Genomic DNA, 16,817 nt, shown 5'->3' with positions numbered 1-16,817 from the left:
ACAACCTGGCAACTTAGACAGTAATTTCCGCCAGTTTGCATTTAGTGGAAGGAGACCATCGTCTACTCATGTCCACGTCTAACTCATAATCATAAGTGAAGTTGTGTGTATGAGGAATGCGACCTGTAGCGTACTCGTAAAGCATATATACTAAGCACCCACGTGTGCAGTAAGACCACCTCAGCTCTCTCTTACTGGGCAGGATTGTGCCAACAGCTGGAGTCACATGTACGATACTTACTGGCACATAATTCTCTAGCATCTAGTTGAAATTTGAAGAAATAGTCTAAATTATGCTATGCGCTTTAATATTTTTAGCAACAGATTTGATAAGCGCTTCACTTTTCTGGTAGCAGACCCACGCCTGCTTCCTGCCAACAGCAGCTGTCCTTCCTCTGAGTTTCTGCTTCTCTCCTGGCCACGTCTGCAGCCCCTCCCCTCCTCCCCTCCCCTCCCCTCCGGGCCCACCCCCTGCTGATGTCAGTGCACCACACCCCACCCCATCCTCACCCGGGGGCAGCAGAGAGGAGATTAAAGCAGTCAGAATTTCACTTCTCCTTTGCCACTGACGCGCCGGCTGACCCTGGGGGCTCACACTCCTGGCCAACGTGGGACGTGAAGGCTGCCAGCGTATCCACACTCAGAAGGCTCAAACCACGCCTTAGTCGGACACGTTTCCCATCTCTTTGACGTATTTTAAATAATTTATGTTTGGCAAGAATGGGCCATGTTTATTAGATGGCAGAGAATAAATTCAAGGTGTGATGTTTTGATGTGACCTGTCCCCTTTGAAAAAGGATTCAACATCATGGATTTTTTAAAAAGAACCACTCTTTTGGCTATTTTTTAACAGTACATACTGTGACAGCAGTTTCCGCTCTGGTCTTCTTTGCCTGTGGCAGTTAATTTACTCTTGTGTTATCAATATCTCCAGATCTCTTGACTTAGCTTTTTTATAACAACTTAGGCTTTCACTAACTATCCAAATGTTAAACCAGACAATGGATGGTCTGCTCAGATTTCAGGGAGCCTGTAGGAGAAAGGGAAGCGCGGAGAACTAAAATTTGTTGAGTACCCACTCCGTGCCATGTCCTTTACATGTCTTTTATGATCTTAACTCCATTTTACAACGGAGGAACTTGGGATTTAGAGAGGTTTAAAAAAAGTATCTGATGTCAAAAGTCGAGTCAGCGATAGAACTGGGTTTTGATCCCAGGTCTGGCTATCTAACTGTTTAAGCAGCCTGATGCTACAGGTCTGCGTGACTTTTATTTGTTGGGAAACATCAGTGAACTTGGAATTGGTGGGGGGGGGGGGGTTGGGTGTAAGCTTTACCTCCCTCACTAATAACCGTGACCATTTTAATGAATTTTTTTTAACATCTTTATTGGAGTATAATTGCTTTACAATGGTGTGTTAGTTTCTGCTTTGTAACAAAGTGGATCAGTTATACATATACATATATCCCCATATCTCTTCCCTCTTGCGGCTCCCTCCCTCCTACCCTCCCTATCCCACCCCTCTAGGTGGTCACAAAGCACCGAGCTGATCTCCCTGTGCTACGTGGCTGCTTCCCACTAGCTATCTATTTTACATTTGGTAGTGTATATATGTCCATGCCACTCTCACTTTGTCACAGCTTACCCTTCCTCCTCCTCGTATCCTCAAGTCCATTCTCTAGTAGGTCTGCATCTTTATTCCTGTCTTGCCCCTAGGTTCTTCATGACCTTTTTTTTTTTTTTTTTTTACATTCCATATATATGTGTTAGCATACGGTATTTGTTTTTCTCTTTCTTACTTATTTCACTCTGTATGACAGACTCTAGGTCCATCCACCTTACTACAGATAACTCAATTTCGTTTCTTTTTATGGCTGAGTAATATTCCATTGTATATATGTGCCACATCTTCTTTATCCATTCGTCTGTCGATGGGCATTTAGGTTGCTTCCATGTCCTGGCCATTGTAAAAGAGCTGCAATGAACATTGTGGTACATGACTCTTTTTGAATTATGGTTTTCTCAGGGTATATGCCCAGTAGTGGGATTGCTGGGTCATATGGTAGATCTATTTTTAGTTTTTCAAGGAACCTCCATACTGTTCTCCATAGTGGCTGTATCAGTTTACATTCCCACCAACAGTGCAAGAGGGTTCCCTTTTCTCCACACCCTCTCCAGCATTTATTGTTTGTAGATTTTTTGATAATGGCCATTCTGACCGGTGTGAGGTGATATCTCATTATAGTTTTGATTTGCATTTCTCTAATGATTAATGATGTTGAGCATTCTTTCATGTGTTTGTTGGCAATCTGTATATCTTCTTTGGAGAATAATGAAATTTTAATTTAAAATATTTAATGCTCTCAGCTTCAGTTTCCTCATCTATCCTATGGGGATAAAACCTGCTTTACTGACCATTTGGGTTGGTTGTGAGAATAATAAGCTAGTGAATTTCAGTATGATTTTACAGGTATAAAAATCCTTGAAAGATTGAGAGATTTTTAATTTAAGCAAAAACCCACAAAGCATTAAATGAGATGATTTGGATAGATTTTGTGGTATTTCACTTCTTAACATTGCTCTACAAACTTTCCAAATAATATTTGTCAGTTTTGTAAGTCCCCACCCCCATGGTTTGCCAAACTGCGTCCCTGAATGAAACACCTCAGTGCAGCAGAGAGAGTCCTGGCTGCATGCCAGGTGCCTCAGCTCACGTGCCAGAAGCAATCATTAGTCTCCATACCATGTCCAGCAGGTCTGAAGTCTGGTAGATACTGAAATGCTCATAGCCAACGAGGACTCAGAGAATTCTAAGGCTGCTCAATAGTCATTGACTTATCGGACTAAAGTTACTGTTAACATTCTCCGGATAATTCTTTATATTTTTGAAGCTTTTAATAAGCCTGAGTAATAAAGTCACATTTTGTAAAAGTACTTTCACAAAACTGCTATTCAAAAGTGTTCCCAGGTTTCTGGGCAACGTTCATAGGTTACAGGATGGTGAATACTGAAAGAGAGCTCTGAGCTATTGTCATCCACTTAAACTTCTTTCACGTATACAGAGAAGAGATAAGAAATGTAGGGAACTCGTTAAGTTACAAGGACAAGGTTACGAATGAAGTGGCCATGAGCCTGAGAAGTACCAAGGTCATGTCCTAGGTTTACCCCAAACCTTTACCCCTTTAAAGCCCTAAGTCTCTCCTAAAAGGCACATGCCTTAGGAAGACCAGCCGAGACCATGGAAGAATAATAGTATTGGAGTAGTATTCAGATATGGATCCGGAAGACTGCACCTGTTCAGTCTTGGACCCAGAAGTGTGTAGGGCTCTTCCGCATCGGCCGTACATCCCAGGAGGGGTCCCTAGTCCTGAGGTGCTGACTCCCACCTGACTTCTAGTGCCAGCACTGCGCCTGCTTCCTACATCTGGTGGATGGATGCCTTCGGGAAGGGAAAGGAGACACAGGAAGCAGAGTAAACATACAAAGCAGAGGCTGTCCGTAATTGTGGACCATGTTTGGCTTGCACAATGTTCGTTTTAAACATGAATTCGTTATTAACTAGCATTATTCTAACTAGTTCCTAATTGAGTTTGCTGTTAATTAATTTAATGTGCGAATCCAGATTTCTGGGTTCTCTTGAAAACTGTCAGATGTGGCAGCTTTAGTCCTACCTTTGCAGGTGGCTGTCGTCCGTTAGAGCTGACGGGAAGTTGCCTCAATGAGATGGGAGCCTGTGCTTTCCAGTTCTCACAGCCCCACCCCTGGCTGTTGATTTCCTTTAAATAGAATGAAGAGGAAAGTTAAATGTTGCTTATACTGCCATTTGTGTTAAAATTGGAAATAACAGGTTGATAGGATAGCATATTTCAGTATAAGTGAAAGACTGTGTTATTCTCCTAGAGCTGTTGTAACAATGTACCATAAACTGGGTGGCGTCAAACAACCGAAGTTTGTCCTCTCATTGTTCTGGAGGCTAGAAATCTGAACTCAAGGTGTTGGCAGGCTCCTGCTCCCTCAGAGGCCTCAGGGGAGGATCCGTGTTTCCTCCTCTAGCTTCTGGTAGCCCCACGTGCTCCTTGGTTTGTGGCAGCGTCACTCCAGCCTCTGCCCCCATCTTCTCTTGGCTGTCTTCCCTGTGTCCAAATTTTCTTCTTATGAGGACGGCAGTCATATTGTATTATTAGGGCCTACCCTAATCCAGGACAACCTCATTTTAACTGAGTTACGTCTACAAAGACCCTATTTCCAAATAAGGTTACATTCACAGGTACCCGGACTTAGGACTTAAATGTAACATTTCGCAGGGGCACAGTTCAACCCATAACTGATGGCATATTTCTTGGTGGAGTGCAGAGTAATAGTTTCAGGGCAGAGATCCCTGGAACAGGGTGCCTGGATTCGTACTTACAACTTGTTTGCTCTGTAATATTGGACCAGCCGCTTACCCCTCTCAGTGACTCCATGCCCTCATCTGTCAAATGAGGATGATGGTACCCGCCTCACAGGGTTGAAGCGAAGACAAAGTGAGGTAATACATGGAAAGTACTTGGAACAGTGTATGGCACATGCTAAGTTTCAATAAACTGAGCCATTCTTATCTTCATTGTTATTCACTCTTACTCATATACACAAGTTCTGTGCATGCAAGGAGTTTCTGTGCCCAAAGCTGTTATTTAAGATAGCATTATGAAACAAGCCATGGACAAAGTAGAAATAGTAGATAGAAATGCTGCATGGAAAAAAAAAAAAAAAACTTAAACCAATAAAAAAGAGAGTGAGAGAGGCTGGAATGTTAGTAAGATTTACTTTTTCCTGCAGATAAAATAATCATAATACATTAAAAATGTTTAGCCTCCTCACTGTGTTGGATTACCTGCCCAGCCTCTGGATGCACTTGAAAGTGATAAAGACCCAGGTAGGAACTTCAGACCTAGAGGCTTAGATGTTGACTGTTGGGCTGGTGAGCACAGTGGCCTGGAGATAGCACTGGGGAGGTTAGTCCAGGGGGCACATCCAAGGAACACATGACTTCTGAGTATCCCCGCCTACCTCCTTGGAAGCATGTTATTACTGTCTGCCTCCTTCCCATAAACCCTTGCGTTGAAATTATCCTGGTTTCCAGTCTCTGGGTCAGAGATTGAGGCCGAATAATTCTTTACATTTAAACCCTACTTTTCTTCCAAAGGGACCAAATATTTTGAGATATATTATTTCATTTTTCCACATAGCATTTATGTAAGACAGCCGTAAAACTTGAGTTTTATTAAAAACTGAGAACTCCAGTAGAGAAGGTTTAAAGAAATTGACAAGACTTTTTGAAGTCCCTGGAAGAAAATTGTTCTACAGGTTAGGGCTATTGGGTATGCAGTACTACAGAACGTGTATGTGGCTCATTCTCCAAGGTAGTACTGTCCTGAAAACATGAGAATATTCAGATAAAATCAAAGTATCTTATCTAAATGGTGAAAGGGGCATATGGGTATGATATTTACTATTTGTGATTTTATTTTAATAAAAGAAGTTAGGCTGTTTAATTTTTGGCAAAGAAGTGGTGTTGTATCATTCAATTATTAGTAATTTGGAACATTTCAATTAAATGATGAATTCATCAGGACTCCTTCAGTTGCAAATGCAAGAAAGCCAGTTCAAGCCAGCTTATGAAAATCAAAGGAACTTAATTGTTTATATAACTATGGTTTCCAGAGGTACATCTGGCGTCAGGCATGGCTGCAGCCAGGAACTCGGATGATCTCATCTGGACTCTTTTTCAGCTCTGCTGGTTTCTTTATTCGTCATTCTCCAGACAGCATGTGATCAGTGAGATGACCGGCAGCAGCTTGAGACTGTCATCTTCCCAGCTGAGCAGTCCCAACAGAAAGAGAACTTGTGGGGCTAAACACCTTGCTGCCTGCCTTAGAGAAGATGCGAATCAACCCTCCTTGACCCTGTGTGTGATGAGTCATCCCTGAGGCCCAGCGGAGGGCATGAGTTTCCCGTGCTGCAGTGAAGAGGTGTGGCCCAGGGACCGGAAGCCCCCCTGGGGTCTCGAGGAGCGAGAGAGGCTTTCTCCCAAGGAATTCAGAGAAGGGCGGTGGGAGTGTGTGCTCAGCAGACCAGAGCTGTAGTGGCCTCAAAGCGTTACAAATGGTGTGTGAAATCAGGTAGAGACTGTAAGTTCTGATCTTAAGGTGGCAAATAGAGAACTTTCTGCCTTCTCCTATTACAAAATCCATCCAAAACAAAGGAACTAAGAAAAAAAAAATTCCAGCTCTATCTTTGATAAAACGTAGGTGACATTAGTAACTCTAATCCACAAATATGAACACAGAAGTTATATGACCCTGTGACTTAGCCGAGGACAGTGAACACCTAAGCTCCCACAGGGGAGAGTAACATGACAGGAAGCGGTTTTGCCTTGCAGAACCTTAGGAGGTCTCAGGTTAGGCTGGAGGAGGAGCTAAAGCATCGGGTTAGAAACAGACCACCAGTTGAAAGTCTATGAAAGGACCAGTTGGACACTCGGACCCTTGTCTCACCCCAGCCAGATAACTACCTTCCCAACAGCCCAGGCAGTGGAAGGTTTATTCTCTGGAGATGTTGAAACTTCAGAGAATCGAGGCTCAGGGACACGGGAGCAGTAGAGGGCGGGGTTAAGTAAACATCCGCCCTGCTCTTAGAGCGTCAGGAGCCAAACTTCTAAGTCCCCAGTCAGGTGCTGGAGGATTCTGCAGAGACCCTGACCGGTCCCAGGGGAACTTCCTATAGGGGTGCCCCACAGGGAAAGCCCACTTGCTATTCAGTGAAACTGACCTTCAACAAGCTCAGCCCACAGGCAGAGCTGCCGTCTTGCTTTACTAATAATTTACACTTAAATAGGGAGAGTCAGCCTAGGATCAACAGATATTTGGGAATGCCTCCCATATGAAAGCAGAGATAAAGCAAACAGAAATAAAGAACTCTGAGGAGACAAAACAGCAGGGAACTTAAGAAACAAACTATAATTACTATCTCTGAAAATGTGAGAAAATTTTGCATAGCAGAATCCTTTTTAAGAAGGAGAATTAAAGGAGAGGAAACTTAAAGAACAAGAAGTAACTCACAAAAATTAGAAATGTGATGGCTGAAATCAATTCCTTAGAGGGATTGAAAAATAAATTTGAAGAAGAAATAATTAGAGACACAGTCCAGAAGATTCTGTCACTCACTAATACAAGAGAAAATTTGGAGAGAATTATCGAAGAAATAATACAAGGCACTTTCCTAGAACAGAAAGAAAAGATAAATGGTAAAGTTTCCAGAGAAGAAAAATTGTCATATACAAAGTGTTTTTGGATAAGAACAAACAAGGGACTTCTCAACATCAGTACTGATATAGAAACATAAATTGTGAAATATTCTCTTAAGGGATAATTTTTGTCATTAAAAAGCATTTCTTCTTTTACCTGAGAGTTAGTTACTGTCAAATATCTCTAGTTTCCTTAGCACATATAAAATATTCCACTTACAAATTTTCCATTATTTAAACTTATTTAAATTTTTTATATAATCTGAGGTACACCTGCAAATTTGTGTTTCAGAGAGTTAGGATATTTTATGGTGCTTTTTTGCACCATAAATACATAAATATTTTATGTATTTTTTGATTCACTAATTCACTCAACAGGTAATTGAATGATCTTTTTTCAAGGTACTGTGGAGCTGATATTTCTTGGTTTTGTGTGATAGCCCAACATCTGGTCCATAGTTTTATAGTCAGTGATAATAAATATGACTGATTTAGAAACTCACTGATGATACTAGGGTATGTGGTAGCAGGACCTGTAAAATACTTGTCATTTTTTTTTTTTTGTCCCAACATAGTGTGATATCTTTTTTTTTTTTTTTTTTTTGGCCATGCCACATGGCTTGTGGGATCTTAGTTCCCCGACCAGGGACCGAACCTGGCTGGCAGTGAAAGCTCTGAGTCCTAACCACTGGACCGCCAGGGAATTCCCAACAACATATTGTGATTTGAAGTGACAAAGTTTGGGTCCTACTTTTCAAATATGTTTGGCTCTTATTTTTATACATGTATAAAACTATATTAATTATGAGTAACAAAGTATCAGTGTAGAATATTAGTTTTTGTCTTATCTTTTATCAGTGTAGAAGACAGAGTCCTGAGTGCTAATTTCTTCCAGAAATTAGAGGCATCAAAAGTTGAAATTTAGCAAACACTTTTTTCAAATTTTAATTATTTGAAAAAATAATATTTTTAGGATTTGATGAATATTATTTTTGACTATATAACTAATAAAATGTATTATTATGGTATTTTTGGATTAAAAATCTTCTCCAAATAGCATTTTGGTTTTTAAAACATTCAAAATTTTAGGTTGTGAACATTACAAAAGAATTGAAATTTTAAGTGCAGTGCAGCTCCCTCCTCTTTTTGGACTAGTTTCGAAAGCCTAATGAAATGGAAGGCAAGTGTCTTTTTTTCCACTTAAAAATGGTTATATTTTATTCCTTAATGTACTATAATGAGAACAAAATAACATAGAAAAGTCAAGAATTGAAAAAGTGCCAGGATTCTTCTTGCCAATATAACTTTTTAGAATTGTGCTGAGTTGCTTTTGTTGTAAAACCAGACCCAGTCTCTTATGGATTCTCCAGGTAATGACATTTTGTGGAGGATTTTTGTAGTTCTTTTGGCTCAGCAAGGTCGAGAATTTTGAATTAGAACTGGAAGGCATCCTCTTATTCATTTTACAAATGAAGGAACTGAAGTCTGGAGAAATCATGATATATCCAGGGTCATACAGTTAACAGTGAGGGTTGGAGGAGAAACATGGCCTCCTGTCAGGCAGTTCAGTGAGTGAGCTTTGTAAAAGACTCTTTGGGTTTATTCTCACCACCATCACGTTATGTGTAGTGTCCATAATTTATTGCATTAGGCCCAAGTTGCAACTTACAAGTTTGTGTTTAATTTTCTGAAGCTGAGGGAACATTTAGAATTAGGAATACTGACAGTGACCCAAAAAAATGGAATGGCAAGAAGCATTTGGAAGAACTGTTGCCTGGGGTAGAAGCTGTCCCTTGCTTAGACTCTGGCCCTGCTCTCTAGAAGGAGCTCCATTGTTCATTATTCCCTAGGACCTGAATGTCTTCTGGAAGGTTCTTCTTTGCCCATCTTCCTCCAAGGTCACACTTATACGGACATTGGGGGAATATTCCCGCCTTGGAGGCTGTGTAACCTTTGTTTCCTACTTTATGATCATGCAGTTTTGGTGGTTAGAGCATTGTTTTAGGAGTCAGCTGGAGGCTTAGAGGCAAGGCTTGGGGGTTGGGGGGCTGGCAATGTTATTCCCTCAGAAACTTAGCTGGCTTCTGCTCTACCTCCTTGTAGTTGACTCCATATGCCAGACGGAGGGATTACGTGTCCCATCTGTCAGGGACAGTCTCAGTTTATATCCCTCGTGCAGGTGAAGTGATAATGCCCTCTTTCACTCTCAAAACTGTCCCGGGTTGGACAGTAAATTGTGTATGGTCGCTGTAGCCAAAAAAGCATTCCAGGAAGTCCCACGCCTAATTTATTCCTTTGCTTCCTTTCTCCTATTCCTCCCTCTCTCAATTTATGGGGGCCCTTGGATGGCCATTTGAAATAGGCTTCCTGGGAAGTTCACCTACTCAGCCTGATGGGCAGCAAGGCTGACTTCCCTCTGTTCACCTTAGAAAACCTAACAGGCCATTTTTGCTCAAAGCCTTTTTCAGTCTTCTCTCTTACTATGTAAAATCCGGAAGCGGTCAGATTTTCTAACCCTGGGAGCCTCCAGATTTTTGGATTCTCTACTCCCTTTCAGTTCTGCTCTCAAACCTGTCAGTTCTTTCCTGTGCAGATTTCTTTCTTGTAAATTCTCAATAAATGCGGCAAGTAATAATGTTATTCTGATATTGTTTTCCATCTCTTTTTCCCTATAGGCTTAGTTAGACACTTAGTTAACACTTAGTTAGAGCTACATAGCTCTGAAGCTATCTCATTCGTTTTCACGCATTGAGGTATAATTTACATAGAGCAAACACACAGCTTTCGGTTCAGTGAGCTTGACAGTCGTACACACCATGTAGGCCGCCACCAAGACTAAGATGTAGAGCATCTGCATTGCTCCAGATGGAGGCCGCTTCCCAGTTAGCCCCCTGGAGACAGCCACTTTTCGGCTTCTATCACCATGAATCCCTTTTCACAAGCAGTACTTGTATTAAAAGTTTTGTGACTGTGTGACATGACTGTCCTTCTATCCTTTACTCGGTCTCTCCCTTTCCTGCTGCCGGGCTGCTAAGCAGTTGTCATATATTTTAGATTTTTTTTTGTTTGGTCTGCACCCCACTTAAAGATACCATTTTTTATGTTAGTTGGGGAAAGCTAAGTGCTATAGTAAGTGGACCACAAAAAACGTAACAGCTTCAACCTAATTAAAGTGTATTTATTGCTAATGAGCAGTACACTGAAGGCGTCTTCCATCAATCGGTAACTTTCGTTAACCTGGGCCTTTGAGTCCTCCAGTAGCTGGGGAAGGAGCAGGAAGCTACCTCACCGCTTCTGGAAAGCCTCAACCTGCGATCTGACCCTCAGCCCCATTCTTTTGGGGACCGCTCTGCACAAGACCACATCTGGTGCAAGGGAGGAGGGTTTGGAAATGTGGACTCTGGCTTGACACTACTTCTCAGTGACAGCTCCACACCATGAGGCGGGAAAGCAAAGTTTGGAAGATGTTAGTTGTCTACAAGGTTAATGTCACAGCCTTTATTTTCTTTTAATAACATAATACCATATTGCTTTTCTTTTTTGTCTTCACGTTACTTCTTTTTCTCTGTGTTGTGTATTCTTTTATGCTTTTCAAATAAACATTTTAGCATTGGAAAATTTTTAAAAAGGGTATTGCTATCTCTATGATAGAAACGTTCAAGGCAAAAGCAGTTTAGTTTCCTTAGATTATTCTGATGAAATTAAAATTATCTCTGGCTATTAGCAGATATCATTTAACTCTTAAAAGATAAGGATCCATGATATCACCATTTCTAATCAATATTGTACCAGAGATCCTAGCCGGCAGAGTAAAATAGGGGAGAAAAACCTAAAAAAAATAATAAAAAAGTGTAGGAATGGAAAGGAAGAAAAAAACTGTGACTATTGGCAAATGATATAAATGTCTATGTAGAAATTTTCCAGAACTCTGCAGCTAAATTCTTAGCATTAACTAGAGAGTTGAGCAAGGTTTTTGGATACAAAGTCTGTGTGGAAAAGCCAATTGCATTTCTATGGACCAGCAAAAACAGAAACAAAACAGAGAATGTAATTTTTAAAAAACATTTTATTTTGAAATAATTAACATCCTACATAGCCATGGTATATCTTCTCAAACTAAGAAATTAACATTGATACAATAATATTAACTGAACTGTGGCTTTATTCAGATTTTCCCAGTTTTTCTACTGATGTCCTTTTTCTGTTTCAGGGTCAAACCCAGGTAGCTGTTATCTCTTTAGTCTACTCCAATTTGCAGCAATTTCTTGTTCTTTTCTTTCTGGGACCTGACGCTTTGAAGAGTAATGGTCAGATCCTTTGTGGAATGGACCTCAATTTGGGTTTGTCTGATGTTTTCTCATGATTATGTCACATCCAATCAACATGACATCACTGGCGATGTTAACCTTCATCACTTGGTGTCGCCAGGTTTCTCCACAGTGGAGTTACTGTAGAAAATGCAATTTAAAAAATATACAATTTACAGTAGAGGCACAATGTAAGAAGCATTTGAATAAATCTAACAAATAATGTCTACAGCCTTTATTGAGAAAGTTATAAACTTTTATCAAAAGACATTAGCTACAGTCCAATTAAATGGAGAGAAACACAGTATTAATGGATTGGAAAACTTAATGTTGCAAAGATATTAATTCTCTCAATGCACCTAGAATCAAATTCCTAACAAATTTGGGGGGTTTTAACATTACTACTACTAGTAGTAGTATTATTCATCTTTATCGTTGTTATTTTGGTGATGCTTAACATTATAATTTTGAACTTAACATGGTAGAGGAGTGGTCCAAGAATTACAAAGACAAAGTGAAGACAAAGTGTCTTTCCTACCTGTATTGTGACTTAATGTAAAATTATAATAATTAAGCCAGTGTATGGTATAAAGATATACAAATCGGCCAATGGAAACAATAGAGGATTCAGAAACAGATCCATCTATATATGGAACCTAGATTTATAACAAAACTGGTATTGTAAACCAGTGGGGGAAAGGACGGGTAGGTTTTTCAATGTATCAAGTTGGGGCAAGAGATTGCTCATATGAAAGAGCATACTGTTGGATTCCTATGTCATATCACACACAAAATGGGAAATGGTGAAATTATCAGTTATAAATTAGTAATTATAATTAGGTTTAATTATAAAATTAGAAGCAGAACCCAGGAAAAAACAGTTGAAGGAAAAAAACAAAACTACCAAAGGAGTGAAAGCAAAATTGGAAGGCGTGGAAGGGAAAAGAGATGATACAGAAATAGAGTGAGGTCATAGGGATTAGAGATGTGAGAAGGGAGCCAAGTCTGACAGACATTTGAAAGATGATGTAACGCCTTTGGGTTTAAAATATCAGTGTTTACAGTATGCCAGAACTGCATCAGTTATTAACTTTTCTCATCCTTCTGAGTTATGTGCCAGAAATCAAAAAGCGATCTATAAATTAGTTTAATGATCTATCTACCAACAACTCAATTACTCAAGCATTTGTGGAAAGCAAAGAATTGGAAACCATCTGACTTTGAAAGGGATTTATTATCACTTTCTCAGTTTGGGAAAGTTTATTAAAAAGGCTTAACTAAGATTTATCAAATAACTGTTATGTTTATTACTCTTTTACTTAGAGGCACCTTGTTTAACCCAATATGCTTAGAAAGTGTTATTTAGAAACATTATTAATTTTAATATATACTTACCAACATACAGTGAGTTTTTAGAGGAATATTTTGTCTTAACATATGTTTGAAACGTATTTTTATCAAAACCTTGCAGCTATAATGTACATCACTCAATTTAGGGAAAATGGTTGCCATTTAATCTAATTGACAAAGCTTAGTCATCAACTTTAAACTTATCTTCCAAGTCAGACTTCCTTCTGTCAGTAAAAATCCGACTTGATTTTTCAGCTCAAATAAATATGTTAATGTACGTTTCCATGACAACCATCACACAGCTGAATTCTAATTCTAACACCGACAAATAGATAAGGCACAGAGCCTTGCCACGTGTTGCCTGGATACCGTGATGCTGCTGCCTTCAAGATGTCTTTGCTTTGCACTCCCTAAAGTCTCCCAGAGTTGGGTTGTATCTTTTACAATAATAAGGGTTTTGGAAGGTAAGGTCCTTAAGTAAAAACACTCTCACTACTGCTTCATTCTACTATGTATCTGATTTTGTAATTTACTAACATGGGCCCACATACTCCATTTCTTAATAAAATACGTAAGTTATATGTATGATGGGGAGTGAACAAATCCTTATTGTAGTGCTTTGATTAAAGGAGGATTTACAGATTTGGCTTCCTGGAGGGTTTTTATATTCCAAGGCAATGCACTAGCCAGGATTTGTGTGTGGTATGCATTTCTTTTGTAAAGTGGGAAAAGAGTGATTGTGAAGGAGGGGAAGAGGGAATGAGAAGAGGCTGGCATGGTACCTTAGCTTCGGGTACATTCCGGAAGAGATCGGTCATAGGAAGGATGGAGGGTGAGGATCTGGAATTTGATTGCCTTTAAACGATCTGTGCCGACGTATCTCTTAGTCTTCATATAGCTCTAAATGTACCTCAATTTGTAGACCGCTGATACAGAAGACAGGCAGAACAGGTCCATCATATATATAATTGTAGATACAACAAGACACCCAAACTAATGAAGTAAATCCGATATTTAGAGATTAAGCTTTTCTGAAATAAAAGACAACTAGAATCTGCATATTAAAGGGGCATACTGTGTGTCTGTGCCTAGTAAAAGTGCTGGACCTCAGAGGTAAAGAACGATTCCTTTGGGGAACCAGGCAAATAGGTTGAGTTTTTTTTATAAGGGGGGAAATTATGTTGGCCTCAGATTTCAATCAATGCAAGAAAATGGAATATACTTAAAAGATTTTGAAGGAAAGAATAGGTAACTTAGAGATTTTTATATCTGTTTAAACAATCTTTCAAGTATAAGTCAACCAGCAAATAGTTTTGAACTTAAAGAATTTTCAAAAATGATTCCTTTGGGCCTTTATGGAGGCAATGATAGAGAACAGATTTTTTTTAATCCTGGCTTTGCAGGGTAAAGATGTACTTGGAGCTGCCAGAACAGGATCTGGCAAGACTTTGATTTTCCTTATCCCAGTACTGGAAGCTTTTTATCGTTCTTAATAGACTTTGACAGACAGACTCTGGGTCCTGATAATACTTTCTATGAGAGAACTTATCTATTTCTGAGGCCTTTTCTGAGAATTAGGAAAGAATCATGGCTTTTCAGCAATCTCATCATTGATGGAAAGACCTGAGACAAGGTGTTTGAGACGATCAACCACATAAATATATTATACTTGTTTGCATACAGGTTTGACTGTTGAACACAAGGATGAAACAATAAGTGTTCATGATACCAGTCTCCAAAGGTTAGTTCATGATGAAGTAGAATAGAATCTTGGGCATGGACCTTTGCTGACACTATGAATGCTGTTATCAAAAAAAAAAAAAAAGAAAAAAATCTTTCTAAAAGACATTGACTTTGGGCTTCCCTGGTGGCGCAGTGGTTGAGAATCTGCCTGCTAATGCAGGGGACACGGGTTCGAGCCCTGGCCTGGGAAGATCCCACATGCTGCGGAGGAACTAGGCCCGTGAGCCACAACTACTGAGCCTGCGCGTCTGGAGCCTGTGCTCCGCAACAAGAGAGGCCACGATAGTGAGAGGCCCGCGCACTGCGATGAAGAGTGGCCCCCGCTTGCCGCAACTAGAGAAAGCCCTAGCAGAGAAACGAAGACCCAACATAGCAATCAGTCAATCAATCAATAATAAAATCTTTAAAAAAAAAAAAACAGGGCTTCCCTGGTGGCACAGTGGTTGAGAATCTGCCTGCTAATGCAGGGAACACGGGTTCGAGCCCTGGTCTGGGAAGATCCCACATGCCGCGGAGCAGCTGGGCCCGTGAGCCACAACTACTGAGCCTGCGCGTCTGGAGCCTGTGCCCCGCAACGGGAGGGGCCGCGATAGTGAAAGGCCCGCGCACCGCGATGAAGAGCGGTCCCCGCACCGCGATGAAGAGTGGCCCCCACTTGCTGCAACTAGAGAAAGCCCTCGCACGAACCGAAGACCCAGCACAGCCAAAAATAAATAAATAAATAAAAATAAAAGTAGCTATAAAAAAAAATTTAAAAATGCTTTCTTCTAGGCAAAACAAGTCAGATCTGTAAAAGACCTTGTACCTTGTGTGCTTGAGCTTGAAAATCTCTGAATATGTTTGAGTTGGTGAGAAAAGTAAAATATAACATCCCTGTCTCTTTGGAACAAAACTACATAGGTTGTGAGCTGAAGTAAGAAATAAGTATCCTATATTCCTTTTTTGAGAAGTATTATATTTTTTTCCAGTTGTTGAGAGGTTTGGTCCCTAAACCAAGTCTCCTACTGCCTATACTCTGGTATTTCTATTCTTGACTTCTGTGGTTGACAACAGCAGATGAGAAAAATGCAAGTCTGTAATAAGTTTATCTGCAAGAGAGTGAACTGTGCTCTTTGCTACTGATACTATAGCCAGGGTGTTGGATATTCAGGCCCCGAACTGAGTTCTTCAGTTTGATTGCCCAGAGGATACCAACTCATATTCACAGAGCATATAGACCTGCTTTATTAATTTTGCTTCCCTCAGAAGAAAAAAAGGATAGTACAGCAACTTCCTGAGTAGAAAGTGCTTATGAAAGAAATAAAAATCACTCCAGAAAAATGTATGGACATCTAGAAAACAAAAACAAAAACTGAAGTCATCTTTAGCCCAAGATCAACAATGAAAAGAAAGAGGTCAAAGGTATTTTGTTTCTTAGATATGTAAGTATATCTGATGAAGGATGAAAGAGTATTTGATTTGAACAAGTTACATTTACCCAAATAGGCTATATTTCTTGGTCTTACTATAAGCAACTCCTTGGATAAGATTCCTTCAGAAAGTGTAGAAACAGCTGACCAAAGAATTATTAATGAGCTTAAGGCTCTATCCCTCACCAATGATTAAGTGGAAGAATTTAGAGCTTATTTCAGTGAGAAAATGTCCATCATTAAGTAAGGTAGAAAAAGGCCAGAAGCAGGAGAGGAAGAGTACAAGCTGGCCAATGGTATTAATAAAGAAGAGGAGGAAGAGGAAGGGAGGCAGATGAGGGGAAACATGGAAGTGAAGATGGTCAAACCAAAAGGGCCTCAGACTCAGTCTGCTCCTAGTACTGATGAGGCACAAAAAATCAAGGAAATTGCAGAAACAAAAAAAGTAATGAAACACTTTAAGTGGATAAGAAAATAACACTATTGATGAAGGGAAGTTGGTTCACCAGTGGCCGCCAATGTAGAAATCCACTGTGAAGGATACTAAGGAAGAGGATCATGGTAGTATCAACCTTGATAAAGCAAAAGATAGGCTTCAGGAAGAGGGCACATTTGATCAAGAAGAGTATGGGAAGAAAGTTAAGGCAAAGCATATGGAGAAAAGACTTCTAAAAAGTGAAACCAAAAGAGAAGCCAGCAAGAGGCAAGCAGAGGCCAAAGGTGA

General features: G+C 40.0%; 1 protein-coding gene across 14 annotated transcripts in view; it reads left to right on the top strand.

The window, feature by feature from the left end:
- ZNF438 (zinc finger protein 438) overlaps positions 1-16,817 on the top strand; it is a 169,559-nt gene that overhangs the window by 88,645 nt on the left and 64,097 nt on the right. For 2 of the 14 annotated variants that reach the window (XM_036842549.1, XM_036842553.1), the window contains one exon: positions 14,625-14,682. The exons of the other annotated variants lie outside the window; for them this stretch is intronic. The gene's annotated coding sequence lies outside the window, so the exon portion shown is untranslated. The remainder of the gene's footprint in view (positions 1-14,624; positions 14,683-16,817) is intronic. 14 annotated transcript variants of the gene reach the window in all.

The sequence above is a fragment of the Balaenoptera musculus genome, chromosome 2 (genome assembly GCF_009873245.2).
Source record: "Balaenoptera musculus isolate JJ_BM4_2016_0621 chromosome 2, mBalMus1.pri.v3, whole genome shotgun sequence".
Taxonomy (NCBI): Eukaryota; Metazoa; Chordata; class Mammalia; order Artiodactyla; family Balaenopteridae; genus Balaenoptera; species Balaenoptera musculus.
Note: the sequence above shows the minus strand (reverse complement) of the source record. Positions and strands in the feature narration are given on the sequence as shown.